Genomic DNA, 10,028 nt, shown 5'->3' with positions numbered 1-10,028 from the left:
GAAAAAATAACAGAAGTGGTGAAAGAATAAACGACAAACCAGAGTTTTTCAACAGACTCACCAAAAAGTATGCAGCCTGATGTTTCTAAAAAGGAAGTGGAAACAGCCCAAGACCATGGCAGCAGAGCCTAGGCTGTGGGCCTTGGCTTCCTTCTCATTCCATCAGTTACCAGTGGCTCCACCATAATGAAAAGGTTAGTCATTACTCAGTGGAAAATTTTGTTGAAGGAAAAAAAAATATATTATGGAATCTCTTGTCCAGACCACAAATTATTTTTCAAGTGACAATTAATTAGGACCCACAATCCATACCTAAGGCAGTAGTCCTAGACCATGGAGCCAAACCTCACTGAACCCAGGTATTTCTTTGGAGATAACATTTGGAGGACAGTCTTGGAACACGGGAATTTCCCAAGAACTTTTACAGCAGATAAAAGGCACTTGTGTATGTGGGGGTTGGGGCGGGGTCTGGGAACACCTCTCTTTTTAAACAGCCATGGGGCAATGGAGCAGAATAAATCTTAATGGGTTTGCCATTGTTTGCCAAAAACTCATCCGCCCTGGAAAGCATGGGTTAAGGGATCTCTTCCCCTGGGTTTTCGAGCACGGAATGGCATAATGCCTAACTTTGATCAACACGTAGGAACAGCAGAGATCCTTCAGTTTGAATTCAGACAACACACATGGATGGACATCAGCTATTCGTCAGCATTGCACTGGCTAGAATCCGGTAACTTCTTTTCTTATAGGAGTTGCTGGAAGCAAGTGGCATCAGAGTTGGGCATGGGAGGTGGGATTACAAGATAAGGCGAGAAATGAAACCATGGCATCTTTGTGGAACCAGAGGAGGAGCGGAACGAAGAGACGCCGGTCCCTGTTCCCTAGGTGTGTGACACCCTTAGTCATTCTATTAAATGCTTTGCGGATGTGGGGGTGTTCTCTTCCCCCCCAAATCCAGAACTTTTCCAGGTTCAGTCCACGTCTGAGCCATCAGGCCAAGTGCTATTTTCAGCTCCAACAGCTCCCTTGTTTTGCGAGTTCAGCCCAGACAGGAAACCACCCAGTCTGGGAGGATTCAGTTAGATCCCAAAAGAGCAGGCACACTCAGGTGCAAGACCTCCACGGCGACAGCGGATGTCCCCGTTCATCACACACTGCTTCGCAAGGGAACAGGCAGGCATTGTTTCTCCGAGGGAAGAATGCTATTTAGTGTATGTTGATACCTGTGTGTGTGCGTGTATATATGTTTATGCACCCTATATGTACGGATATGCATGTAATGATGTGAGAGGTGGCTCTGACGGTCTGCTGTTCTCCATGCAGAGCACGTTCACCCTCCAGGGTTTGCACTGAGACCGTATGGACAGCGTAGGAGTGTTGTCCACGTTGGAAGGGCCACTGATTCAAAATTGACAGAAACACACAGGAGATTTTTGTCACCAGGCAAAAACACTTGTCACATACCATTTGGTCTAGCATTTGGAGAATTTCTTGAAGGTGTTCTTGACTGCTTCGTCATCTCCTGTAATGAGAAGCCGTTTATCTGAGAGTCAAATGAAATCAAGTCCGTCTGGCCTTCCTGGTGCTGCCCATGCCCACGGCAGCATTAGAAATGAGAGTGGAGAGGGCAGTAGGCCTCGGCACACCACCCAAGAGTATAGGCAATATTTTGGACACACTTTTATTAAAAGAAGGACTCATTGCTTTCTGAAATTCAAACTTAATAGTATTGTCTGAAAATTCTGTCATTTGACACTTGTCACTTATGTTTTGAGTTCTTCGTGAACACCCTCTCTATGTTGGATCTTTATTCCCTTACATGTTCCCAGGGCTGGGAACAGGGAAAATCATCTTATTCACTACATGAGTGCATAGATGGATTATTAATAAAATCCAAATCTTTAATTCTTCTAAGACACAAATTTTACCTAAAATGATTCATTTGAAATTAATTGAGGGACGAAACGTCAACAAGACCATTCAGTTACTTGAGTTGCAACAAGAATATTTAATATAGCATTAGTTTTTATGTTTGGCAGATTCTCATGTGAATTGGGGTGAAGTTTTCTCCTGGAGGAGAAATTGAGGAATTCCATTCAATCATGAATGTACACTGAAGGCTCTCTGGGGAATAATACATATTTATGTTATCATGGAATCCTCACAAAGTCCTATAAAATATGAGTTCAACTCTCTCTTTCACAGATACAGCAAGTAAAACACAGAGAAGTCAAGTAACTTGTCCAAGATTACACAGCTGTTAACCAGTGCTGGAATCTGAAGCCAGGCAGCTTGGCATGTGACCGTGCCCATTACAGAGCCTTGCAAAAAGGGCCATACTGTGTGTCCAAGTATGCTGACTTCACAGCTGTTGCTTCAGGAAGTAAGTGAACTCCTCCTGATGGCCCATGCCCCACTCTCTTCTCTTCTAGTCAGTACTATTCAGTACTATTCCTGAGTAGACCCTGTCGGGCTCCTCCCCCACAAAGCTCCTAGCCACCATGGCTAAGGGCTTTCCAAAATGGCAACAATGACCTAGCAAGAAACTCCCAGTGGAAGTTCAGCTCCCAATTTAAGAGCTTAAATAAATCCTCCCTCCACCCCTGGTTCCAGAAGAGAGGATTGGGCCAAAAAGTAGGAACACCTCATACAGTATTAGAAGGTTTCTTTTTTGAAACTTCTGCTTGTTGGGTGGGGAGGGTGGGGATCATGGTACAGATTTCTCACAGACTAGAGACTCATGTCCATTAAGTAAACAGAGACCCATGAAACTGGACATAATTCACTTTATTAAAGATGACTCAGGTGATCTCAAGTGACTCATACCATCTATGTTTTGGGCAAAGAGAATATTTTTGGAAAATTCCTTAAAGTCGTTTCACATAGAAACATATAAAAGTATTACATGTCATGCTATTCTATCTGCACTTGATAGAGATGTAATGCATCTTTATTATCCAATTTAAAACTAATATTTTAGGTGATGACAAGTTGAGAAGACCTGATTCACAGACCTGGAACTGGAAATTATCAACTGGGAAAAATCTAATGCAGCTTGATTGATGGCTGGGAGGAATGGAGTAAGGTTGAACCAGCATTTGGGAAGGCAATTCAATTCATCAGCTGCAACCAGCCAATTTTAAGGGGGAAATAATGTGTTAAAGCATGAGATTCTTCAGTATAAAAAAAAATGAAGAAAGATTACAAAAGTTTAATAGCTTAACATTAAGAGACACATCCAAATAAGATTATTAAAATATATCTCTAAAGACTGTTTTTCCAACAATTACTTTTTTAAAAAACTAAGTAATTGTCCATTCTGTAATTAATTATGTGGGTGAAATTTTCAGTGGGCAGGTAGGGATGGCTAGAAAGATGCCTTGTGTTTAAGATTTTTTGAACTTTGTATCAAAGGACTTTCAGTTCAATTTATAGTAGTAATCGGGCTTTCTTTCCATTCCATATTCTTCCCATGTCTACCAATGACAGCCCACTAGGTTTTGGTGTTATTAGGCTTAGGGAATAAAACTCAAGGACCTAGCACTCTAGAATCATACAAAATCACTGGCACTGCCTTTGAATATTAATGCCCAATATTCAATCAAATTACCTGGAGCTTGATCTAGATGCGCCATCTTGAGTCACCACCACCATGACTGTACCTGAGTAACCCTGCTCTCTTTTCCCCACGTATCTTCCCAGAAGGCTTCAAACAGACCAAACATGAGCGTGACCCATAGAGTTGTACCTCCAGGGCCTTGGGGCCACCAGTGCCAGGAATGTACCAGTTGTGCTTGGTATTAGCTTCAGATGGAACCAGGTGCATCCTAGCTTGGATGAAGTCGCTTTTGTCCTGATCTCTTTCTGAACCAAATCACAGGCATCGACTGCTCTTTCTTACTGGGGTCATGCTTCTGTCCATCAGTCCACAGTAAATTGCACTTAGGAAACACGGGATTTGTCTGCCTCTTTCTTCAGTCTCAGGACAATTTAGAGCTGAGTCTCATACACTGGGACCAGGTTTTCCCAGAACAGGCCTCGTATCTGCATCACTTGTGACACTGTAACCACTATCAAGAACGAGACAAAGTGCTGCCTTCTTTTCCCACCATCACCTGGGCCCACAGGGTCTTCGCACAGGCAGGCCAGAGGCCACAAGGAAATTGAATACGGGGACAATATGATAGGTAGGCCAGATACATGGTCAGCCATCTCATCAGCCTATGAAACTTCATTTTACTCAAAGCAAGACTCCCAGCACCGTGTCTTCTGAGAGAGAACACACAGACGAGGCTCAAAGAATGAAAATACGAAAGAAACTCTTTGGTCCACTTTCTCAAAGTGGATTTGAGCTCTCTTTAGGTTTTGGTGTAATGTGCTCTCAAGTCACATTGATGACCTTTTTAAGAAATATCCTTTTTAAGAAAACACTAATGTGGGGTGGGGGAAGAGGATGGAGTAGAAAAAAACAAGAAGAAGAAAAAAATGAGAGGCAAGCACGTGGGAGGGCAACAAAGCCCTGCTCTGCCTGCCTCGCTGAACCTCTGCCAGCCCAGGGGTAGCTCACTGCTGTTTTCTGAGGCTCCATTTCATTAAGACCAGGAGTTGGGCAAGGTTCCCCCTGATCGTAGGGCCAATGAGCTCCCCGGTTATTGCTACCAATGAGAAGGAAAGAAAAAAACACATTTGGCATCAATAGCTTAGACAAATTCACATCTCTCATTGTGAAAGACCTGTGTTTGTTCAACTTTATTCAGTTTCAATCCGTACCAGCCAGATGACTGTTTTGTCCTTCTTCCTCATTTTGTTAGAGATCAGAAAGAAAAGATAAGAGAAATAGAGGGAGATAGAGAAAGGAAAAGAAAACTGCTGGGTGTACTGGCACACATCTATAATCCCAGCAGCTTGGGAGGCTGAGGCAGGAGGATCACGAGTTCAAGGCCAGCCTCAGCAACCTAGCAAGACCCTGCCTCAAAATTAAAAAAATAAAAAAGCATCTTGGAATGTGGTTCAGTGGTTCAATCCCAAGTGCTAAATAAAAGGAGTCTAGGATCCCAGTTATCCCACTCCTTGGTGTTTACACGAAAGAATCATAGTCAGCATTCTACAGCGGTACACACACAGCCAGGTTTATCCCAGCCCAATTCACAAACACCAACTTATGGAACCCACCTAGGTGTCTGAATGATAGTAGACATGCATGATAAAGAAAACGTGGTATCTATGCACAACTGAGTTTTATTCAGCCACAGAGAAGAATGAAATCATGTCCTTTGCAAGAAAATGGATGGAACTGGAGAATATGGTTCTAAGCAAAGTAAACCAGACTGAGAAGGACAAGCAGCACGTGTTTTCCCTCCCACGTGGAAGCTAGAAGGAAACAAATAGAAGAAATGAGAGGAATCTCATGAAACAGGAGGGGAGACCATTAGAGCGGACGTTGCTGGGGGGGCGGGAATAGAAGAGGAACAGGGAAACTCACTATGCTCTGTCACTAATATGCACCCACAAAAACACGAAAAGAAGATTCTGTGGTCAAGGGATTCACCCCATTCCCACTTAGTTTTTACCAATCGCATTCCCAGAGGGACAAACTTCCTACTTCTGGATGGCTCTGTGCTACCACGCTGTGCACCACGGAAAAGGAAAGATAGCAAAGCAGATGGAAAATAAAACTCCCATCTTGAAAACGGGCTTTCGCACACAGATTGTAATACGTAAACAACAACCAAAAAAAAAAAAATCTAAATAAACAAGAGTAGGGCTGCGAGACTTAAGCTGACACTAGAACGGGTTTCAAGAGTGCTTTATCAGGTATGATTCAAGGCCCAAATTAGAGGGGAAGAGAGTGAAGTAAGTGAGCTCTAGCATCAGATCCTTGGAGCCCTGCAAACCCACTCTTCTCGGGTTCTTGTGCATTTGAAAAGGTCTGCTGCACTTGTAATGGTTTGACTTCAAAAAACTAGTGGCTATTATCTTTATTTTCTTTAAAAGTATAGATAGACATGATACATGTATAGCCCTACCAATACACACTCCAAAAAAAAATTAGGAAACAATATAATTAGTTTAGCATGGTGGTTGCAGCCACTTGAATGAAAAAAAAAAATTGAAAAGGAAGAAAACAATCTAACTGGTTCCTGGCTATTAACTAAGGAATTGAAAGGACTCCACAGAGGTGGGCCCCGCTGATGACTTCCGCTTTTGGAAATGGACGTCTCCATTCTGATCAAAAATGACCAAAATTGGTTTAGCTAAGTCTCTGACTTACAGAACATTTCAGAAAAGCCTTTGGATATCATCTGCTCTGTGTTCTGCACAGCTGGAGCATGACAACAGGGTCACAGGAAATAGAAAAGGAGAACGAGGAGAAGGTGAAGGTGAGAAGCAAAGGAAAGAAGTTGCATCATGATACAAGAAAGAGGTGATGTGTTTCTACCAAAGCTCATCGAAACCTGCCATCCCGATGCCTTCACCAAGCCCAGGGCAAGAAGCCAGGCTCAGCTCCAACCACTATCAGCCATTCCCAAAGGATGTCCACGTCCCAGACCAAACCAGGCCACAAGTAGCACATTGAGGCAAACCTAAGAGCACAGCAAGAGCCAGCTCTAAGCTGCCGTTGGTTTGATTCAGGCAACCCAGAGCCTTTCCACCTTCTTAGGAGATTCTGAAGAATCGCTCTGACAGTCCCATGCTGAGACCTATGACGCATGGAAAGAATGTGCATGTTGAATATCATTGCACCTTCTTTTTCTTCAAGGCATTTGATGGTTTAAAAGTATGAGACTTCTATTCCCCCACATTCATATCAGCAGAGAAATTACAAAACAAGAATTCCCAAAGAGTTGGCACTTCAGTTGGGGAAGTGCAGCATCTCAACTTGATCAGAACTCACTGCAACCATATTATCTGATGGATGCAGCAACATCGCCTAAGCCAGCCCTGCTGGGGGCTGACACAAAGCAAAAACCAGAGAACACTTTTGATGACATTGTTTCACGGGTGCCTCTTGTACTGAGCATTGTGCTGACTTCAGGGTGGGGAGCATTGGCCAGCCAAACCAACGTGCTGATGGGATTTATGGTGACTGACTCCTAGATTTGCCATCTAGAAGGTGAGAGAGCCAATCAGCAAATACTTGCTGAAATCATGTCGAATCCAATGAAAGGAAAGTGCTCAGTGTCATGAAAGCACAGAGCAGGGAGCCCTAATTTAGACGAAGCAGAGAAAATTCAGTAACAGACTGACTGTGACGTTGCAAAATCTTACTTCCAGAGCCTGCACAAAAACTCACAACGGGCATAAAAGACGACCTGAGTGAGCAGAGACGAGGGAAGTTTGATTGAGTCTTGTTGGATTTTTAATTTTTGTCATGTTATGAAAGATCTTGGTTTCTCTCCAGGTAGATGAGAGGTAAGATTTAAAAAAAAAAAAAAAAGAATCCACAAGAATAAGCAAACTGAAGCCTCCAGAATTGGGAGTCAGAAGGTCATCTACCATCAAGTCATAGTAATTGTCAGAGAATGTCTACCATTGGGTGGTTAGGAATGTTCCCTGCTCATGGCATGGTGAAGGGGTATAAGGTGGCAGAGGCAGAACCTCAGCTAGTAGCCCAGAAACTGGAAGCAAATTCTCAGGAGCCCACATTCCATTTTCTCCAAGGACTCCTGAACTCATCCTCACAGCCAGACCAAGTTGGAATGTTCCCTTCAGCTCTGGGTCTCTTTGTTAGGCTGGGAACTACTTTGGTAGCCCTTGAGTGCCTTATAGGTGAATTATGAATGACATTGTACAAGAGGGGCCCAGCTCCTGATGTGTGCTAAATAACAATACTACTACTTGGCACTTGAATTTCCATACGCAAAAAAAAAAAAAAAAATGAAGCTCCCAGTCCACCTTATCTATAAAAGAACTGAGATTAGAAGTCAAACTTCCTGACTCCTTGCCCAAAATGCTTCCTGAAGTCTTCATTTTTATATCTATGGAGGTAGCAGAGATGGAAATGTACCTTCTCTTTTCCAGATTTGAAATTTGTAAGATATTATGTGCTCTTGTTTAAATTGCAGCATCACTTTCTACAATATATTTGTATTATTAAAAACTGACCAAGTTAAATGACTAGTAAAATATGTGGTTATAGCATCAAACAATTGCCATTTGATCTAAATGCATTTCCAGTATCTGATGTCATAGAATTCCCCCGGGAGCATCAGGAGCATGGAAAGGTTTGGTTTACCATTAGGAAAGTCTTCTTAAATATAAGAAAATACACTTAAGCCTAATAGAGGCTGGAAGTAGAAAAGAGGTTGGACCAAAAGTTTTCTTAAACTGCCTGCATTGAGCACTCTGAGAACATAGGACAGAGTTGCAGACTCGGGTCATCCAGTCCAAGCCCTAGTCGGGTACTTATCAGAGCAATGTCTCATTACCTCCTATCTAAATGGCCCATTAGACAGCTCTTAATTTTAAAAGCTATGATCCAGAAAAGAACCAGGAAAGAAAGACCAAAAAAAAAAAAATCACCAATACAACTTCCAAATAGAGAAGAAACCATGAACATAATATAGCATTTTACCAAGATAGTCAAATTAAAAACAAACAATCATCCAAACGAAACATGGCTACCAAGGGGTACAAACCACTGTAGAGCCAGTATGCCAAGTTATGAGTTTAACAAATATTTATTGAATACTTATTATGTACCCAGCCCTGTTCAAGGCCTTAGGGATAAAGCAATGAATAAAACAGAGCCATTTCTGGTTGCTCATAATAGACCAGCTTGTACAAGAAGAGCTTGTATAAGAAACTGGAATAATGACAGCAAATATTTCCGCAGGGCTATCTTCCAGGTATTGTTCTAAGTGGTTGGTGCATCTTTGCTTACTTGGTCCTCACAATAGCACTATGTGGAAGACACACTTATCATCCCATGTAATGAACCCCCTGAAGAGAAGACCGAGGCATCATGTCCGAGGACAAACATCTAATGTACGACGGTGCCGATTGTGCACGCAGGCAAACTGGCTTCAGAGTGCCTTCTCTTGGCTATCACACTTAGCTTTCTAGAAGAAGGGTGTGCAGGTACTTGTTGGCTCATAGAGAAAGAAGCAATTAATGCTTTGGGACAGATGTCAAATTCAATTTGGGGGTGGGAGCTGTGAAGGTTTCTTCGAGGGAGGTAGAAACCTTAAGCTGAGGACTGATAATCACACAAGAGACTGATGAGGAATTTTACTGCAGGTCGAGGGAGTAGAGGAAGGTGATTCACCAAAGCAGATGATAGGCACCCAGGCCCCAGGATTAAGACGACATGATGTGTGCAAACATGAGGGAAAGCAATGTGCCTGGATCTCCCAGGACAGGAGAGCCAGGATGGAGCAGAAGCCCGATGTGACACAAGGCACATGAACTCATATTTTGCTGTTGACATTTGGATCACTCCTTTATTTATGAATTAATTGATCGATTCCATAACCATTCACACACTGTGATGTGTTAGTCACTCCATAAGCCCCATCTACAGCGTCCCTGCCCCTAAGACGTTTCCTGTTCTAGGGCCAAGTGCACACAAAAAGCAGCATAATTTGGAAGATGGAAGATGATATTGTCAACATGTCACTTCTTTCTAAACCCTGGGCTGAGTCATTAATCTATATAATTAATGTTTATCCAATCAAAACGACAAAGGTTCACTTAGAAACTTGAAAGAGTGACTCTGGGGGAAAAAATGTGCAAAAGTAATCAATAAATTTCTGGAAAACAGATGCGAATAATTTGAGGACTAATCCATCAGCTCTGCCAACCCATCAGATAATAAAATGTATCTGGAAGCCATAATAATTTCAAAAAGAGGTAGTAGGGCAAGAATAGTCCATCGGCCATCTCATGACAGCCAGGCTGAATTTAAAGTCAACATGACAAAAATCATTTAAAAATCTTCCAGCCCAGTGGCACACACCTATAATCCCAGTCACTCAGGAGACTGCAGCAGGAGGATCACCCAGTTCCAGGCCAGCTTGGGCAACACA

This window comes from Ictidomys tridecemlineatus, chromosome 3, assembly GCF_052094955.1.
Source record: "Ictidomys tridecemlineatus isolate mIctTri1 chromosome 3, mIctTri1.hap1, whole genome shotgun sequence".
NCBI classification, from domain to species: Eukaryota; Metazoa; Chordata; class Mammalia; order Rodentia; family Sciuridae; genus Ictidomys; species Ictidomys tridecemlineatus.
The sequence above is the reverse complement of the archived record's forward strand: the minus strand, read 5'-3'. Positions refer to the sequence as shown.